This window comes from Eschrichtius robustus, chromosome 10, assembly GCF_028021215.1.
Source record: "Eschrichtius robustus isolate mEscRob2 chromosome 10, mEscRob2.pri, whole genome shotgun sequence".
Classification (NCBI taxonomy): domain Eukaryota; kingdom Metazoa; phylum Chordata; class Mammalia; order Artiodactyla; family Eschrichtiidae; genus Eschrichtius; species Eschrichtius robustus.
The window spans coordinates 117,674,318-117,695,359 of NC_090833.1; the positions used below are offsets into that span (position 1 = coordinate 117,674,318).

General features: G+C 49.0%; 1 protein-coding gene across 5 annotated transcripts in view; it reads right to left on the reverse strand.

Moving 5' to 3' along the window:
- Positions 1-21,042, reverse strand: part of PALLD (palladin, cytoskeletal associated protein) — a 367,391-nt gene that overhangs the window by 71,994 nt on the left and 274,355 nt on the right. The window contains exon 1 of one of the 5 annotated variants that reach the window (XM_068551773.1): positions 8,420-8,505. The exons of the other annotated variants lie outside the window; for them this stretch is intronic. The gene's annotated coding sequence lies outside the window, so the exon portion shown is untranslated. Of the gene's footprint in view, positions 1-8,419; positions 8,506-21,042 lie in introns of those variants that run through there. 5 annotated transcript variants of the gene reach the window in all.

Genomic DNA, 21,042 nt, shown 5'->3' on the forward strand with positions numbered 1-21,042 from the left:
CTCGAGAGATCTATACAAAAAGCAGCTTTCCGGGTGGCCCCGGCCAACAGCAGGTGTGTGCTGGCCTCGTCAGAAAACCCAGAGGTTCAGCCCGACCCTGTGGTTTCAAACCCTGCAGCCTTTAGTCTGTTTGCTGGGAGCTGCAGTGCCCTCACGATTTCCCTGACTCATAATTTCAGCTGATGCCTGTTGGCAACAGAAGTGATTGGTGTTATTATTTTTTTAATGAAAATTGTAGAAGGGATATCGTATTTGAAACCAGATCTAATTACAGTGATGAAAGGATGAACTAGTTATCTCAAAGTCAGAACAGGACCCAAAAGCCATTTTGTAAAAGAGACTCAAACCCAAGGGTCAGAGCAGACCCCACCGTACGACCAAACTTTGTTTCCAAGATGTTCAGTCTTCACTATATTCTTGCCTGTTCAAGTGGCTGAATATTGATAACGTAGCTGTGTGACTCTGTGATTGCACGTCATTATTTGGCTTACATAAAACGCAGTGAACCAATAATTGCTGTACTACATAAGCTATGACACTTCACGATCAGTGTGATTCTGAAATATATCCTAATTATAGATTTAAGTAGAAGGCTGCAGTAAAATGAAACTACTGCCACCATGAGAACACTGAGCAAACATTTAGGCATCCAGTTTGATTATCCTTCTCTTTTATTTTCAGATTGGTGCTTGGCTTAATAGGCAGACAAAATCAAAAGGATCAGAGAGAAAATAAACACGTAGGTAGACTGAGCTCTGAGCAGAGGGGCAGAGCCTGGGAGCTACAGCAGCAGAGACATGCCGGGGGGAGCAGCCAGGGCACCCGGGACATGGCGGCCACCCCCCAGGGCTGGGCCGTCCACGCAAGGCAGCCAAGGCAACCCAACCAGAGGCCTCCACTGGGATCACCTCCCCAAGCAAACTGGGCTTCAGGATTCTAAACATTAGCATTTACCCTTAAAAGCTTTCCTCTTGAACCTGCATAATCAACGCTCTCAATGTGACTTTGCCAGATTTGCCATCTGTGCAGAAGCTGCTGGAAAACCCTACAGTCGCCCTGGGTGCACATTTCCCAGTGTCATAATCCCCCTGCACTCGGAGGGGAGGCCCCAAGGGCTGGAAAGAGAAACCAGCCAGAGCCTGAAGGGCCTGGTCCTCCTGTAACTGCACCTTCGGGAAGTCACAACCAAGTGCACGCTTTATACTTTCCATCTGTCCAGCGGAGGGGTCAGGACACCTGCCCTGCAAAGGCCCTGGACCGGCAAAGGCCCCCAATTGTTAAATGAACGAGAGCTTGGCCTGGGTCTCACACTCTCGACCTTGATATGCCTGTGAAGGGCGAACACTCGGGCTTTTCTAAATCTCGAAATATAAAAATAATTCCAAGTAACTTTTCCATCGTTTGTACCCTGGAGCAAGGATGCCGACCTGGTAGAGGAGAGTCTGGCCGGCGGTGGCGGTTACTGAACGTCCCCAGTGGCTGCTGAGTGGTTCTGAGGGGAAGCAGTGCAGTTCTGTACGTCTGCAAACCGACAGCTCCCGCTGGCTGTGCACGAAGAGGGGCCAAGGATGCCTGGACTTGGACAACTTCCGTCTCACCCCCGGAACGACGTTCCTGCCTTTCAGAGAGATCTGCAGGCTTAGGTACCACTCTCTCTTGCAAATAAAAGCTCCGTTTTGGAGAGGCAACGTCCAGCTCCTCGTCCCGTCCTGGGCGTCCTGCCCTCACCTGCCGGGACAGGCTTACAGGTGCTGGTGTGGACAGTGTGTGCTCAAACCTCCTGCTATGTGACACAACCTCGGGACGCGGAGGGCATCTGCTTTCGCTTTCTCTCTTAATGAGTGCCTCAAATAGATATTTCTACAGATCCACACGTCACTTTATACAAACACATCCATTTACAGTTAGGAAGACAAGGAGAAAATGAGGCTTTACCAAGAAAAACCACACATTTTTCCAACTCCAGCTTTGAATTAGTTCACCTGTGGTTTTACTGGGATATGCTTTACTTCAACACTCTTTCATTGGGCAGGTTTTTCAGACCTTAACTTAGTCAAGTGACGGATCTTGACGTCACCTTCAAATACAGAGTCCAGCTTGCTCACTGTCTGTTCTCCCGTGGGCAGAGCCATCTCCTCCCAGGGCTTTCATCGTGGTGACCATTCCCTCAGCTCTGTCCCCACTCTGCCCTCTCAGAACAACACACATGGGTGTCCACCTGCCCCTGCTCACCTCTCTTTGGTCCAGCACCCGACCTGCCTTCCCCTCAGGGCTGCTCCACTTCCTGCCCGCTGCTCGGCAGGACCCTGGACGCAATCCCCCTGCCTCACCCCTCAAGACCATCAAGGCCAAGGGCAGTCAAGTCCACCTTCTAACCCCAGTAAAGGGTGAATCCGACCCCTCCAATCAGTTCCTTTGCCACCAGCTGAGTTGAGACCGGTGTACATTTCCTGCCTGATTCTAACCATCCCGGGGGTTCTCCTGTCTCCCAGCTGACCGCCTACACCTGCCCCACGACGCCCAGCAAGCAGGAGAGAGCAAACAAAAGCAGAAGGCATCCCTGCTGTCCTCACCCGAGGCACCACGCGGGCAGTGAGGTCTGATTCAGGTCGCTGCCGGAGAGCGACACAGAAGAGCCCACAATTAAGAGCTGTTTCAGAGTCTAAGACTCGGGCTCAACACTGCAGAGACGAGATGAGCTCGGGGAATTAACTAGCCACAGAGGAGCCGCTGTCTGAGGGGCTCTAAGTGCCAGAGCACCTCAGCGGAGGGAGCGACTACTGTGACGATCAGGGTAGAGAGAAGACGTCTGATGACATTTCCGGGTCAGCGTGTAGGAGGCTGACCGCACTCACTCAGCAAACACTGACCACCGTCTACCAAGCGCAGGGTTCCTCCACGTAAAGGACACACAGAAGACTAGCAGACGGCTCTCTCCTCGGGAGGTGAAGGGGGTGGTGGGGTTCTGGGGCCCCATACAGGAATGTCATCAGCACCCGACCTCAGGCAGACCCTGAGGGCACATTCCACCAGCCAGGTGAGTGCCACACCTCCTCTGCTCAAACGCCCAGCCCTGCCAAGGTGACGACCTACTTCCTATGTCACTGAAAAAACAGGAAGCCCTCACTGCTGCGTCCATCCACACCTGCCCCCTGGCCCGCGGACCCCGCCTTCTTTCCAGAACCGCAGAGGAGCCATCTCTCTGCCGTGCCCTGACCCCAGCCTGTCCGTCTCTCCTGACCTTTGATGGGCAAGGTGAAGCCCTGCGTCCATGTTCCTGGATGCGTCCCCAGGCACCCGCTGGGGTATTTACAGGGACCCACGAAGGCGGTCCACACTCCCACAGCGGCCGCTACAAAATACGAGGGTATGCCTGGAGCACGGACGCTGTAACGCTCCCAGACGCGCTCTGCCCGCGCACAGCCGCTCTCACAGCCGCTCCCCTGCCTGTGCTCTCTTTCCCACGGGACTGATGCCAGCCTCACTCCAGCTCCTCCTTCCTGGCTCTGTTTTCCCCCAGCACAGGACTACCTGAAGCCCTGGATGTTTAGTCTGTTTCTTTATGGTTTGTCTCCCATCTCTACAAGACAAGCTGCACGAGGGCAGGGGTTTTTGCCTATTCGTCCATTTGGGTCCCTACTTTATTCCCAGAGTCCAGCCAGCGGCCAGGCCACCGGGCTTGTTCAACAGCAGCTGTCCAGCCCCTGCCATTTCAGAGCTGTGTGGCTCTGGGCACATTCTTACCCTCCCGAAATCTCACTTGCATCCTTTTTAAGATGGGGGCGCTGATGGTACTTACTACATGGGACTGTGGTGAGGGATAAACGACGTAGAGTGTGTTAAACACTTTAGCACATTTTCTGGTAGGCGGTAACTGCTCTATGGTATTTATCATATCGTTATTCAGGATATTATAAGCATACATCAGCATCTAAGTTGACCTGAAGTCTGTCCGGTCTCCAGGAGGTATTTGTTTGGGAGTTTAGTGCACTGGCATCAAAAAGAAAAACAAAATGCCTGGAAGTTTGCTTTCTTGCTATTACTCACGATTCCATTTAAAACCAACCCTGACTTGAAAACACTGAACGGACAGCTCACAGGGCTGATGCCCAGGTTCTAGAGTAAAGACGCTGCTCAGTAAGGAGGTCGTGTCAACCAGCAGGCAGCCCACGTCAACCGGCCATCAGAGCAGCTTCCCCGGCCTGGCTGATGGACAACGGGCCTCACTCAGCCCTGTCACCCGTGTCCTTCCCCCTCTGGTGCCAGCTACTGCTGTCCCCACCCCCCAGCTCTCTGGTTCCAGGCTGGGGGGTCTCTGTTAGCACGGGGGCAGTATGAAAGGAAATGTATCTCTCTGTACCTTTACTTCCCCTTTAGGGTTTACGTGGAAAAAGACAAGGTGGGGTCCTTCTTGCCATTGTTGCTGGGATTAAAAGTCGTTTAAAAAAAAAAAAATCAAGTTGGAGCTCTGAGTGCATTTTCCCACAAAACCACGTTATATATAATGGCTCCATTCGATGGTACTATGAATAAAAGCAGGATACTCTGGCCTGTCCTGGAACCCAACCGCAAACTGACATGGTTTCAATGAAAGGGCGTGTTCAGAGTTCCCAGCGAAGGATTTACAAACGCACGTTCAAAACCCAGCCCAGGCGAAAGCGGAGGGTGCTGACCCTCAGTGGGCCTGGCAGTTTCACGAAGGCGGCACACGTGTCATGAAGAGGGGGGTGACGCCTGTGAGTCTCACGCACGGTGGTCCAGTGCTGCTTCCTTCCAACGTGGATGGGCACCTGGTCCCCGTTTTCTGATACCAGGAAACGTGGCAGAGAGTGCTGCATGCCCTGCAGGGTCTGCTTAACCAAGGTTCCTTCCTCCCTCCCTGCCCACTGGTGAGACTTCAGTGTCTATTCTTCTTACTTGGTTTTGTCTGGTTTTTTGTTTTTAAATTAATTAATTAATTAATTTATGGCTGCGTTGGGTCTTCGTTGCTGCGCGCGGGCTTTCTCTAGTTGTGGTGAGCGGGGGCTACTCTTTGTTGCGGTGCGCAGGCTTCTCATTGCGGTGGCTTCTCTTGTTGTAGAGCACGGGCTCTAGGCGTGCGGGCTTCAGTAGTTGTGGCGCACGGGCTCAGTAGTTGTGGCTCGCGGGCTGTAGAGCGCAGGCTCAGCAGCTGTGGCGCACGGGCTTAGTTGCTCCGCGGCACGTGGGATCTTCCCGGACCAGGGCTCGAACCCGTGTCCCCTGCATTGGCAGATGGATTCTTAACCACTGCGCCACCAGGGAAGCCCCTTGTCTGTTTTCTTATGAGTCTATTTCTAACACTTCCATATGGAAAAGAAATCGCAAAGTTTTGCCAAAAATCCAAAAAATGGTCATTTGCTCATTTCTTCTGGCTGACACCCTTTGCCTGCAAATGGCGGCTTCTCCCGTAGGAGGAAATCCTTTCCACCAAGGAAGCCGTCCCGCCTTCCGAAAGCCCAGGCCAAGCTGGAAACCAGCATCGTCGCTTCCCGCAGGGGGAAGCTCTGGCAGCTGGTCGCCCTGCACTCCGTGGAAGGACTCGGAGCTGCATGAACCAACCACCCGAACTCTCAGCCTGCCTTCCGGGCCTTGTGATCCAAACGCACAAGTAAGAGAGGCTCACCTAACCGGAACGGCGAGCGTTGCCCATCGTGGTTGTCCCTAAAGCACACGAGCAGCAAGCAGCGAAGACGACTGCTCAGGGAGAAAGGTGCCTTTAGGGGTCAGTGGGGCTGGGCCGAAAACCGTGCAGGGCACTGGCTTCAGGGGGCGTTTCTCCTTCCTGACCCCTCAGGCCCTCCTTCCTTCCACTGTATCTCCCCACCTTTCCCACAAGGCCGGGCTAGCTCTCGCCAGTCATACAGTCTCCTTGGAGGAAGCCTTTCTCATCCAGCATCGCTAATTCTTCATCCTTCGACACAATCTGATACAGAGCTTCCCAGCAAAACAAACCCCGTGAGCGAGTGCAATCTCGCTTTTGTAGAGCAACCCGAGAGGCGGAAAGGGGACGGCCCGAGGACCTCACTTGACCTCCTACCACCCTGTGTCTCAGAAGGACATTTGCGGAGTGAGCTACCGCGTGTGAACCCAAGAACACGTTCACAGGAGAGTGCAGTGCTCATCAACATTATGTTGTTGGTATCTACCTCCCCCATTTACTTGAAAAAGAGAGTCATTTTGCCAAATAAGAAATCGTATAGGCATTTTGAGAAGCACAGTGAACTTCCATCACCTGATGTTTATCTGGATCTTCTGAAACAATTGCTGAGAAAGCACATCACATGTTGATATGAAATTGTTTACAGGGAAATGTACGCAGAAGAGAAAGCAATGTCTAAAACATATTTTTACTGTTCCCAGTGACTGTGAAAAGAAATCCGGAAAGTGGGGGAAGAAAAGCAACAGCGGTTTGGATGATCAACAGCTGTGTGACCAAATTAACAACTTCCTTTTGAAATAATGACTCCAGCACCTTGAGCAGTATGGACTCCTTGATAAGTTCCAGGAAATACTTTATACTTAAGTAATAATGAGTGATTTCAAAGATTGTAGAGTGTAAGATTTACTACAGTCTAGGGAAAATATTTTGGGGAAAAAAAAGCAACTATGCTCAAAAATAGTATAAAGATTACAGCTCTTGAGAAAACAACACAGTAAAGATTTTTAAAGATCAACTGCAAGGCAATGCAGTAGGTGGCATTCAACTCTTACTAAAAAGTTTTCAAAGTCAACGAAAACCCAGAGCCCACAAGCCTCTAATGAAGCACCCCAGGGCTCCTATAACCAGGACACCGACCTCTTGTTTTCCAAGTCAGCGTCCTCACCTGGGAACACACTGGGTGTGCAGTTATTACACCATTTCAAGCAGGCAGGCTACTGGACCACACCAGCTGTCAGAATGTTATGATTCACGGGTTTCACAGCCACAGAACACAAAGCTGTGTGATTGTCAACCACCTACCCCGAACTCTTCACCCAGAGCACCAAGTGTGCACACAGCCAAAAAGACGGTTAGGATGCTGGTGTGCTTGATTATTCGCTGTACGTGCCTAGTTTCTTAGTAACAAATGTGGTGTGGGCACTGGGCAACCCAGCCCGGTCCTTATTCAAAACACAAAAACTACAATAAGTGTCAGATAAATCTTATTTTATATAAAATAAATAGAAGAAATAAAAAAACACAGCTTAGAGATTAGTTGGAAAATGTGTCGATTATATATTGATTATATACCTCTTGCCTATTTGCGATACACCCACTGTTAAGGATGGACTAACCACGTGACTTCCTCTCCCTTCAGGTCGGACTCCGGACTCTTCCAATCTTCCAATCGCTCCAAGGCACGGGGGCCCCTACTCTCACCCGCAACAACGCAAACGCACGTGAACAGACCAGGGAAAAAATAAAGTTCACTCAAACCTCTCATCACTAAGTCCAAGTCCCCCAGCTCTTGAAAGAAAAAGAGTCCTCTTCCGTTGGGGATGGAGGAAGAGCGCACGAAGCGGCTACCTCTGCACTGTGAGCTCAGAAACATCCCCCACCCCCCTCCCCGATGACCCCGGCCAGCTCTTCTTCAGACAGTGGCAGTACTGCGACGGGACCCCTCATAACGCCAACCAAGAAAATGTCCTCCAGGGCAGAGCTGGGCAGTTTCCGAGGCTGCTGGGGCCGCTGCTGAGCCTGGGGGGGGGGGGGGGGGGGCGGGGCGTTGGGGGCGGCATCCCGAGGGCAGGTCACCCAGGAACCGAGCCTTCCCGCCTCCCAGGCGAATGTCTGTCCACGCGGCCCCTCCCTGGGGCCGCAGGGCACACGCAGCTCGGGCTGGCTCGGCTCCTGGGGACCGGGGTCGGAGGAGCTCCGCGCGCAGGGGGCCCCCGGCCGCCGCACTCCGCTCCCCGGAGCCCCGCGCGCTCGCCGCCCCGAAGGGAAACCAGACCCGGACGGCTGGACCGCAGCCGCGGGGGACGCTGCCCGAGGGCCGCCGGCTCCGCGCCCCGAGCTCCGCGCGCAAGCCACCCGGCCTCGCCGCTCCCCCAGGCCGGCGCCCCCCGCCCCCGCCGTGCGCGCGGGCTCTCCGCGCACCAGCGCCCGCAGAGAGGAGGGTGCGGGGCTGCGGGGCTCGGCAGGGACGGACCCCCTCACCACACCCCGCCGGCGACACGAGGAGGTCACCGCCCGCCCCCTCCCCGCCAGCTCTGCCGGCCATGGTCCGGGGCAGCCTAGCCTCTCCGGCCCCCGCACGGTCCGAGGCGCCCGAGCCCCTCTGGAGCCAAGCCCTCTGCGCCGCTCTCCGACCGCAGGGCCGGGAGGACTCCGCCAGGGGCCGCGGCGGGGCGGGAACGCGGGGCTGCTGCCCGCCGGCCCCCTTTTCCTCCCCTACCCCACCCCACGCCGCCCTACCTGCCGTCCGGCCGTGCCCCGCCGCTCCGGGACCCCCAGCGTGCGGGAGGACCCGCCGTGGACCGCGCGCCGGACTGGACGTCTCGGCGACTCGGGAGGCCTGACGCCCCGCCCGCGCGCCGGGGCAATAAGAGTCCACGGGCCGCGGGGGCGGGGAGGGGGCGGGGCGGCCTGGGCCGAGGGGCGGGGAGGGGAGAGGGGCGAGAGGAGGGGAGAAGGGGGAGGGGAGCGGGAGAGGAGGGGGGAGGGGAGAAGCGGGCTGCCCCGCAGGTTGGCCGCGCGCCGCCTCCGCCTCCCGGGTAGCAGCCCCCGCCCCGGGCAGCACCTGGACGAACGGGCTTTCCCGGCACTTCCAGTAGGGATGGATAACGGGAAAGAGTTTAACTTTTTTTCTAGGCCACTAGGGATGTTGGCTGCATGTCGGGTGATTTGACCCAGGTCTTGAGTTTTCTCGTTTCTGGACTAAGAAGGAAAGTCCAGGACCTCTGCTCCAGGGCAGCATTCCAGCGGGATGGAGTGACACCCGGCGGAGGCGGGGGCGGCCCGGGAGGGAGGGGCTGCGGGCGTCGGGCTGGGCCGGTGGGTCGGAGCCCAGCTCCTGCGCGCCATCAGGTACCATCAGAAAGACTGTGCAGCACTTAAATCCCAAAGCACACTGATCGCGTGGAATGCTTCTTACTTTTTTAAGGAAGAGATAGGATAATTTCTAGATTTCCATTAACCGTTTACTCTGTTCCGCTTATCAATGAGTCACTGAATTGCGGGGCCCTGAGGGGACGAAGCGCAAGGCGCTCTGGTTTAGCAACGGTGCCTATCCTGTGATCTTCTGTCGTAAACTTCTAGAGGCCCTGAGTCACTCGTTTTAAACTACTACGCGGAAGTTTCTATAGAACTGTTTCCAAGGAGGAAATGGACTCATTAATTCCACAATTAATTTCTTATGTAAAATGTGTGACTTCCTGCGGGCTTACCCCTAAGTCCAGGTCGGCGACTTCTCCTTTCACTAACCCAGCTCAGAACGCCGCTGGCTCCGCGCATCCCCTGCAGTTGGGTTAGCAGTTATTTCTGGCCTGTTCCTCCTACACCGCGAGCTCCCTGACCTTCAAGTCCACATCTCCTCTACACACCACGAACTGTCACGAACATGAATGGATGAATGCTAACACATCGCATCTATTGAACACCCATGGTTGTGTCTAGCCCTTTCCGTAAAATGGACACCAAGAAAACGCCAATAGATGCCATCTAGGTTTGAATGCCAGTGGCCACGGTAACTGGTCTAGTAATTCTATTACTGTCTTCAGTATTAATATCGAACAATAGGGTTTCTGGGTTCACAGCCCTGAGACAGAGACTCTACGTCTCTCTCTCTCCCCCTGAAATAGTGTTAATGATTTTTAGATTAAAAATGATGTCTGTAAAATACTCAAACAGTAAACCCAAAGAGGATGGTTCCCTGTGATTCAACCCTCAAGAGATAGACATTGTTAACAGCCTGCAGTATCCTCTTCCAGACTTTTCTGTTTGTGCATTTCAACACATATTCAACACACAGATTAGATCATCATTTCCATATGATTCTGTAAACTACTTCTTTTTTAACCTACAATATACCGTAGTCATCTTTCCAGGTCTACTACAAGGCATTATTCTCTTTTCAATTTCTGCAAGGAACAGGGGTAAAAAGCTCAGTACATCACTGTTTAACTTTTGCTTTTCTTTCAATTTTTGGTGTGCTCACTCCCGGGCAAATGGCCATTAGGGCTGCAAGAATGACATCAGTGGTGCACTGCAGGGTTTTCCAGAAGGCTGCACTTGACATTCTGAAGTGGGAGTTAGGACTCAGTGGTCTGTGCCATTAACTGTGGAAGTCTGGAGTTTTAAAAAATTTTCATAGCAATGGGATTAATTTGATGAATTTTAAAGCTACAGTTCTTAAGTGTTGTGATTTTATGATTTAGGAGTCCGTTCTCAACGTAAGCGCAGAAAGAATGAAATGGATAAGGCTGAGTTACCAGCACCACAAGCTTGGGAGAGTGTGTAGGAGGAACTAGACCCACGGGGTTGGTGAACTACCAGGAAACATCCAATTCCTCTCCTCTCCAGAGGCAGCAAGGAAGGATGACCCAGAGATCCGCCATCACTGCCTTATTGCTACTACAGGAGCCCAGAAATGTGAACCAGTTTCAACTTCTCACAGGTCAGATCTGGGAGGATTTCAGAACTGGTGCAAAATACTAAGTCTTTTAATGCTTTCAACTTTTAAAGATTTTAGGCGTGCAGAGGGGGAGGCGTGGGTACATCTTAGCTATCACTTTGGCACGTCCAAGATTTGTGACAACTGTTATCAATACTGATAGGAATCCTGCCAAGCTTGAGAAAGAACATGCATCCTCTTGTGTACTCCAAAGATCCTGAGCAGGAACCTTCTCCTTAGATTTTCTCCTCTCTCTCCCTGAGCCAAAACTTAGAGCTCTGTGGCTTTAGGGCAACAGGAAGGGGTGGAGAACACACCTGCATCCACTCATACCCCCGGGGCTGCACTCTGGGACTCCCACTGGCCCCCGGGAGCATCTGGCAGAATCTCCTCTAAGGTTCCTGTCTCCAGGGTCACTTTTGCACACTTGGGCTCAAACACCTGTGGCTTCAAATGTGCAAATTTAATCTGAGATGAAGTAATTTGCTCAATTGTCTGTTTGGGGAGGAGCGTGGAATGGGTGAAGTTAATCCTTCAAATCATTCCTTGTTTCTCCTTTTCACATTCTCAGGAAAAGAATGAAGCTCAGGGTGGTTAAAAACTAAAACAGCAGCAAAAGACAGCTCAAAACAAATGATATTCACTGAACAAACAAGATCCTGGCAGGGAAGCCAGCCACAGAGATCTGACGGCTGGCAGGCAGCACACGGCCCCTACCTCAAACATGCTCGGCATCGGTGATGATATTTTATAAAGTGGATACGATAAGCAAATCAAGTCCACGCCTTCTCACCAGATGTCCACTAGAAAAACTACCACCACAAGTCAAGGCACCCAACCACGCTTTTCCAACATGTAAAGCCAAAATCTACATTTTCCTTCCTCTTATTTACAGGTAGCAGTAAAAGAACATTAGTATATCTTCAGGCATTTTGCTTAAAATAATATTTTAATAAAAAGTACCAAAACCTTGAGATTTTCTCAGAAGATTCTTGGCCAATGGGCTGGCATGTATTTCCGCCGAGTGATCGATGGTGAATGTAACAGATGTTCTGATAGCAATTCAGCATAAGGGTCTATTTCCACTCACTTCTGGTGCTTTGATATTATTTTTAAAAACCTCTTGATTTAGCTCTTGCTGTATTTTTAAAAGCTACAAGATCTTGTCTCAGTGGCCCATTTCTTCAGTTGTAGAGATTACTTTTGCAAGGAATCCCAACCCCATTCAGCAAACAAGAACAGACTAGGAAAATAGTAGAGCAGTTACTGATTTTACCTGATACTGGTTCCAACTAATATTATTTTTCAGAAAATGTTTCTGAGAGGAGAATGCTTAAGATCACCTTTCATTCTATTCATGTTTAAAATGAGCACCTTCAAGAAGTCTTGGGGGCTTCCCTGGTGGCGCAGTGGTTGAGAATCTGCCTGCCAATGCAGGGGACACCGGTTCGAGCCCTGGTCTGGGAGGATCCCACATGCCGCAGAGCAACTGGGCCCGTGAGCCACAACTACTGAGCCTGCGCATCTGGAGCCTGTGCTCCGCAACAAGAGAGGCCGCGACAGTGAGAGGCCCGCGCACCGGGATGAAGAGTGGCCCCCGCTTGCCACAACTAGAGAAAGCCCTCGCACAGAAACGAAGACCCAACACAGCCAAAAATAAATAAAAGTTACTCTTTAAAAAAGAAGAAGTCTTGGACCACTTTGGATTTGCACTCTTTGCAATTAATTGCAGCATTTTTAAAGAAACATCTGTTTCCGTATCAATAATTACCAAATTATTTTAACGGAAGTGCGAAATCTTTAAAAACGTGGGTCTTCTCAGGAGGCTAAGCCCCGTGCAGTATCTGACCATGAATGTGGACTTCTGGGGGAGAAGGAAAGGGCAAACCTCCAAGGACAATTCATACTTTCAACATAAAAACACAGTGTGTATCCCACTGGCCAAGATAACTTTCTGGCTCTTTGGTTTGTACATAACTTTTTATTAAGGGCAGGGAGAAAGGCCAAGGGGAAAACAAAGGGGATTGTGTGTACTTGTGTAAAAGTGACTAGAGCCCAGTGGACGTAAAACACTAAGTGAGAGGGAACACGGTCCCCAGAAGGGCTGCAGTCATGGAGGTTAAAGAAAGATCGTGAAGTTGTAAACAAAAGAACAGACTGAGTTTGCCAGAGCAAACTAGGCCTTGAACCTGCAAAGGACTCCAGGGGAATCACAGATTCAGACCAGCAGGGGCCTGAGGAAGGGTGCCTGAAAGGGCTGGGCTCTGGAGACAAGACAGCCCGGGTCCATCCAAGACTGTTGCCGTGACCTTGAACTCACAGAGCTCCTGTGTTCTCATCTGTAAAGTGGAGGAAAGGCATTTCCCTTGGCCGGCCCAAACGAAGATAAACGAGATGCTGCCTGGGCAACCATGACACAGGGCTCAGTACGTGGTGGGTGGCCTTGGTTTTCTTGCCCCTTTAATGTGTATGTTTATATCCGTACAGTATCTAAGGAATTTTTTTTTTTTTTTTTTTTTTTACAAAACACAGTACTTACTTAGGAGCAGAGTAAAAAGCAATAATCTGAGATGGTGCTGGTCATTTCACACACATTCTCCCATTTTATGTGCCTGTACAAGCCATGGGAGGTACGGCTGTTACCATCACGCCCCCTTCATGGAGGACAGTGGCCACGGAGAGGTTAGTAACCTGCCCAAGGACACAGAGCAGGTCAGGGGAGAAGCAACAGCATAGACTGTTGACTCCAGAACCCAAACTCCAGGGATTCTTAACTTTGGAGTGAAAAGTACATACATACGGAAAGTCCCTTAACAACCTCGGGACACTAAGATCTCCATTAGTGAATCCTTGTTCTCGCCAAGCTGCATTGTGCACAAGAACGTCTGCTTGACTTGAAATAGTTCAGGCAGCTCTAAACATGTCCTGCTTCACCCACAGAAGAATCTGACTCATTACTGAGTATCCTCTTCCAAATCAAATGAGTTATGCTGGCTCCGATGGAATCACCCACAGATTCCACATGGATTACTGAAAAGGCAGAGTGAAAAGTAGGCATTTGCCTTTTTCTGTGACTCTCCCGAGTGAATGATGAAATACTGCTATGAGTTGGCTTGTTAGTTTAACTCCATCCTGTGTAAGAAAAACCTTCAGCTGAGTCCTGTAAATGTAGTCACTGATAACAGACACATAGGCCATAATGTCACATTTTATATTAACTGCAGTGGCAGTTCATGAAGTTATGGGTGAGATTTCTCTTAATACTGTTACCTCTGGTGACACCCTAACAAGGAATCTTGTGTTGCTTTTTGTGCAGATTCCTTTGGATGCTTCGAAAACCTGCGGACCAGCCATCGTTCGACTGTTGCTCCCAGAAATACAGGATGTCGAACAACCTGGTGACGGATCTGCTGCGGGTGGTGCCATGGAAACCAAGGAGCCCAACAGGGTGCAGCCGGGGCCACGTGTACAGCGATGAAAAGAGGGCTGTTTCCCATCCCTGAAACCCTCCCCCTACCGAATCCGTCACTTCCTCAACTGGAGTATCCATCCATTCCCTTGAATTAATAAGCTAATCTTCTGGCTCAGATTAATGGGATTATGTTATCTGAAGTGCTTAATTTTCTTCCTTCGGGAAATACACAGGAATTTGCTTGGGTGCTGCAGGGGAAGGCTTTCTAGCAGAGATTTCCAGCTACTAAGAGGATCGTTGAGATTATTTTACGGCATAGATCTTTGACACAAAAAATGTGCGAACCTAGACTCTGGTACTGAAAGGGACTGAAGAGAGAGATAGAGCGATAAGGGGAAGTCAAATATTCCAATTAAATTTTCTCTAAGAACAGAAATTTAATAGATGCATTTTATATTGGAAAATCCCCTGACTGTATACCCTAAGACACACAGAGCAAATATTTGGTAACATCGGTAATTTAAGAAATTAATTTACCTGTATATAGTTTACGTGATTGATCGTTAAAACAATTGACTTAATATTGACACTGCCTGTTATGGGCCCCTGATACAACGAAGTACTAGATTTCAAAAGAAAAAAAATCAAGACCTTCCCCTAAGATTCCATTAGGTATAAGGAATATTCCCATTGTTCCAAAGAACTGAGATCGCTGCTCTTATAACAGTGCATCATATTTTTCTCTTTGCTGATAGTAACCTTAGAGTTAACTGATTTTGAGGTAATTTGGTCACATAATGGGATGATATCGTATCTTCAAAGAATGATTCAAAGAACCGAGTGGCCCAGCAGTGTCTTCAGATGGACTTTTTTTTTTTTTTTTATAATATGCAATGAATTGTGATGAAATGTGGCACATGAAGCGTCCAAAGAGAGAAGACTATGCTGAGGGAAATCGGAGTTTAGGGCGCCCGTTTTAAAGTTGTACACGGTGCTCTGTGTAAAACAGATAACCAACGAGGACCTACTGTACAGCACAGGGAACTCTGCTCGATACTCTCTAATAACCTAAATGGGAAAAGATGTTGAAAAAGAATAGACACATGTATGTGTATAACTGAATTACTTTGCTGTACACCTGAAACTAACACCATGTTGTTAATCAACCAGACTCCAATATAAAATAAAAATTTTTTTAAAAAGACTAAAAAAAAAGAAGAGCCTCAGTTTTCTCACCTATAAAATGAAGACACTATTATCTTCCTTGCATGATTGATGCAAAGATTAAATGAGTGTAAGTAAACACCTAAAAACAAACAAACAAGAAAGTTGTAATTTCGGAGCAAAGTTGACAAAGTGACATTTGGAAAGTAAAGTTTTCAATGCAAGAAAAGCAGAAAGACAGCGTCCACCATAAAGACTAACTTCAGCCCTACCTCCTTCAGACCAAGCCTCTGCAGAGCACGACCTCAATTTAAAAAAGCCTCGCTGGAGATGGATGTATTAGCGACGGGTCTAGACACATCTCAGCCACTGTCGCTCTCAGGTCCTGAGCCGACAGGCGGCAGCGTTAGATTCCGCCTTCCCTCGTGCGCGGCGGGCAGAAGCCTGGCCTAACTTTGGTGCCACTGTGCCCTTGTGACACTCTACAAAGCCTCTGTCCCAGCAGTGGATGGACCGGCCGGACAGAAGTTCTCCTCTCCGATCGGCTCCATTTCAGAGCTCAGAGGCGCATTGCAGGGGGAGTAATTTGGGATTCGGTGCCCTGCCTCGGGGTCAGCATGCCACGGCCCAGTGAGCAGCCCAGCGGGGCGTGCTGGCCGGGCCAGGAGGTGGTACTTAGGGAGAAAGGGATCACCCAGTCCTCAAGCCCCCCTGTCGCTCGGAGAGAAGCATCTAGAAAAACAGAAGTGGAAGGGGGCTAGTTCTGGGTTACAAGGAGGGCAGCCGTGGTCAGGATGGTCATCATCTGTAACCTTGGGCAGGGCCAGCTCATCCGACAGTGGGTGCCAGGGCTCGGGCCCACACACTTGTCGCAGCCCACGGAAAATTTTTTAAATTTTAGATAATTTTAAACTCGGAAGAAAAAAAATGAACATAAAGGACTGTCGTCGTGATGACTATATAATAATGAATCTAGCCTGGATTCCATCCATCTTTATGCCAATGCTGTTATAAAATATAATTCTAATTTTTTTTAATGGAGAAAGGGACCCATGAAGGCAGAAGAGTCTGGGGCCCACGGAAGTCCCAGCGCAGCCCTAACTGTCGATCGTCTGCGCCCTGCACACTTCCATTGGTTGCAAAGCAGGTCTGCCCCCTCGCCTCCTTTCAGGGCTGTACTGTGTGTGAACCTAAGGCAGTAGGCGTCACACGTTTTTAAAAGAAGAAAACAGGTCCTATGTTCTCAGGCTCCTTACCGTCTAAGCGGGCGGACAGAGTCAGCTGTTAACAACTGGTGCTTTGCAGCCGCTCATTCACGTGAACGTTTCTCCCACTGAGAGTGAGTTACTGGCGCGTAGGTGAGGCACAATCGTCAGATCACTGGGACACCCTTAAAAGGCTTAACGGAAAGCGTGATGCATTTAGAAGCTGGACCTCCTCGGGTCTTGTCTGGAGAAGGAGGGAGGGCCAGGCTGAGGGCGGTGGGGGTGCTCCTGACCCCTGCGTGGCCCCCCGATGCCATGTCTCCTGGAACCCCTACCCATCCCGGGTCGGTCCACCTCATCTGCAGAATGTTCTGCTTTTCACTTTTTAAATCCCTCAAGGGTCCCTTTTCAATTTCAACTTGTTTGTGGTGTTAAGAGAGCACTTCCGCTACCAAAACACCACCTCTATTCGGTAAAACAATTCCAAGCTTGGTCCCTTGTCTCCATGTACCTATTCAGACTCTATGTTTTAGACTGATTTATCTTTTCCAGCTTTATTAAAGCATAATTGACAAATAAAAAATTTTACTTGCTTAAGGGGTACAACGTGATGTAACTTTACCTTGTGTAATGATGACCATGATCAAGCTAATTAACACACCTGTCACCTCATGTGTGTTTGCGCATATGCGCACGCAAAATTTACGTACACCAGGCTTCAAATACAACAAAAGGGGCTTCCCGGGTGGCGCAGTGGTTGAGAATCTGCCTGCCAATGCAGGGGACACGGGTTCGAGCCCTGGTCTGGGAAGATCCCACATGCCGCGGAGCAACTAGGCCCGTGAGCCAAAACTACCGAGCCTGCGCATCTGGAGCCTGTGCTCTGCAACAGGAGAGGCCGCGATAGTGAGAGGCCCGCGCACCGCGATGAAGAGTGGCCCCCACTTGCCGCAACTAGAGAAAGCCCTCGCACAGAAACGAAGACCCAACACAGCCATAAATAAATAAATAAATAAATAAATAAATAAACCCAAAGTTAAAAAAAAAAAAAAAATATATATATATATAACAAAAGATCTCATCCAGTCCTAAGTCCTCTTGGAAATGAGGTCTTTAGGCAAAAACGTCCCTTAATTTCCTGGTCTCCTTGTCTGCTCAGTGGAGGGGTTGGATGGTGTGAGCCCTAAGGCTGTCTCCAGTGGGATGGTCCTGGGATCAGGCCCAAGGTCAACCCACTCTGGCCTGGGTGTAGGTAGCACTTTTGTAGCAACTCTTCCAGGGGGTGTTGGGGTATTGCAGAGAGCAAAGGTCTTCAGTGACAATCCACTGAGAAGTGACAAAAAATACTAAAACCTCTCCTTATGTTTATCTTATTGTTTAAATATTTGTATCTTTGTGTATATTTTTAATATATGCAACAACATAATACACGTATGTATTTTACATATACAGGTATGTGTACATATACCTATATATGTATATATACGCACAGACAAACCTCAGAGATACTGTGGGTTCAGTTCCAGACCTCAACAATAAAGTGAATATTGCAGTAAAGCAAGTGACAGGAACTTTTTGGTTCCCCAGTGTATATACCAGTTATGTTTACACTATACTGTGGTCTATCAAGTGTGCAATAGCATTGTGCCTCAGAAACAATGTTCATACCTTAATTTAAAAATACTTCATTGCTAAAAAAGGCTAACCATCATCTGACAACGCAGGGCTGCCACAAACCTTCAATTTGTAAAAAAAAACACACTACCTGTGAAGCACAGTAAAGCAAACCACAATAAAATGAGGTCTGCCTCCATATACAAAATATTTTACTAAAGGGGATAAACAGCCCCAAAAACTTAGTATCCCATGGTTTTACGGTACAAAGAAATATGTAAGCAATGCAATTCACCAGGTGACATGTGGCAGAGGGCCGGCTTGGGACACCCATCTCTAGGGTCAGCTTAGAGCTTCAAACATGCAAATTTAATTTGAGAGGAAGCACCAGGGTCTGTTTTCCACTAGTCTGGGGAGGGAGATGGAGTGGGTACAGATACTTCCTTCAAACTGTTCCTTTATCTGGAGATTCCACTAAATACCCCAGATAGCTGAAGACTTGAGAAAGTCCCAAACCTGCCCCGCCTGGACCCCTGCCCCGTCCTGTAAGTTACCGAGTTGATTCTTACGGGTGCAGCTCTGGATCAGCTATGTTTGGAACTTGGATGTTGTGGATAAGCAGAGCATCTGACCTGCCAAATCTCTGTCCCTACTGATGTGGAAGGACCCAGAAGCCACGAAAATACAGACATTTATTACTCCACAATTTTCACTGAGACCCTCACTTCATACATAAGTGTGGCATCATCAGATTCCTTACTGACAACATATATAACATTTCAAAATTTACATGTCTGCCTCCCAAATTTTTACTGATGCAGGTAATTTTTGGAGCTGCTTCAGTAATTATCATTCTCCTATTCAAACAGAAATTGCCACTTGGATACCTGGCTTCATTTTCTCAATGAAAGTGGAACTTCTTTCTCATACCTTCAGACACGTTCAAGAGAAGTGTCAGCTACTTGTGATACTCAGGTGTACCCTCCAAAGCTTTCATTCACACCTACTGAAGGAAGGCATGTCCACGTTTAGGAGCTCGTGCTCTGGGTCTGAATCCCGATGTTGTCACTTGCTAGGTATGTCTCTGGGCAGGTTGTGTAACCTCCCGGAGCCTCAGTTTCCCCCTCTGAGAAATGGGAACAGTAGTACTGCCCATAACACGGGGCACAGTGAGGATTCACGGAGGTGCCCAGGGTCACTAGGCACAGCGCACAGCACACGGCTGCCAACACGGTTAGCGGTTCCCGTCGTCACTGCTCAGAAACACGGCCACGTGCGGCCACCGAGGAGTTTTTATTCTAAACGAGTAACTGGACGAAGCAAACCGCTAAGGCGTCGCCCTCAACTGAGTGAAGAGCATGGATTAAAGCTCCTTTAAACTCATAATCTATCAAAACAAGACTGATGGCAGTGCTCTTCGGGTCTCCACAGGAGGGGGCAAGTAGGGAAGGGCAGCAAGTGGAGCCCTGATAGAAAAACCTCCTTTAGGGACCTAAAGACAGCATTCAACCCAGGTGCTGGCTACAGCATGAACCCACTGTGAGATCTCGCACGATTCACGTCAAGTCCTGTGTCTCAGTGTTCTAAACCTGCACCAGAGGGGGCTGGAGGAGATTACATCTAACATCTACAATTATTAAATAACTATTGTAAGTCATCATAGGAAATTCCATTAAGACAGATTTATTTCTTTGCTCCTCCGCTTTTTGATACCAGGGCATGTAAACGATTTGTGCATTGTTCTAAGTCTGCATTAGCTTTTCCCTGTAAGTAGAATAATTCAAATGAGCTGACTTAGGCGAAGTGCGTTCTCATCACTCAGAAGTCCTTGGAATTCCTTTCAGTAGTAGAGGGACCAACCAAGCTGAAGCACCGACTGGAAGATTGGATGAACTGCTCTGGCTGTGAGCAGAGGTTTGCTACCCGATGCCGGTCAGCGCTTTGACATCACCCTGTGTAGGCATCCTGTATCCTCTCCTCTTTAAACTGGGGGGCTGCTGGCAAGGCTGGGGAACCCTGGACGGACCCCCCAGCCCTGGTCACCCCACATTAACCAGATCACAGAGAAATGCCCAGAAGTCTCTGCAGTTACATTTCCTTTGTTTTTCTCGCAGAGAACTACAGCTAGCTTTGTTTTTGTTTTTACAAATAATTGACATATTATTAGTAAGTAGAAATCACCGTTCTCAAAATCACAAAGGCTGTTACAAGATCATTAAGGACACAAACAGAACTTTGTGAGCTTATTTGCTGTGCAGATAAAGTCTGAAATTTCAGTTCTTTCTTACCCTGGAAACTCTTATTTTTTTTTTTTTAATTTAAACGGTGTTTATTATGAAAAAGTACAACTCATAAAGGCAAGAAAAAATGTATCCATATTCATAATGCACTAACACTAATATTTTCTCCATGTTCTTTTCCTGTTTCCTGTCTTGGAAGCATAGCTGTGTGGATAGTGTGTCATTTTATAAACGTTTCAGCTTCGACTCACAACTAGTTTTAGTGGCTGCATAATATTCTATTCTTTGAGACAAGGGAATTAACATTCCATGTTCTTTGGCTCTAGGTTTGCTTCTTTCTTCTGAAATTGTAAAAAAAAAAAAAAAAAAAAAAAAAAAGCTATTATAGGAGACATCTTCAGGTTTATATGTTTATTCCTCTTTTGAATTATTTCCTCAGGGAACATACTGAAAAGTAGGACTTTGAGAACAAATACTGTTTGTATAACTCTTGACATTTATAGCTAAACTGCTTTTTTTTTTTTAAATTCACTTCTTTGTGAGTGATGGTAAACATGTTCTCATAAGGCTGCCATCTTCCTGAATAGGGAAGGCTCAATGAGTAGGGTTCATTCCTGAGTGTGGAGCGGTTATTTCTGAGACCAGAACGTGCCCCCTGAGCCCAGCCTGATGCAGTGCTCTTGTGGGCTGTGGGGTTCCCGCCCTTTGCCCTGTGGCCAGCTCTCTCCTCAAACTCTCCCTTCCCACGAGGCAGTGTTCTGGAAGTTTCAAAACTCAGTGTGGGCTGTCCA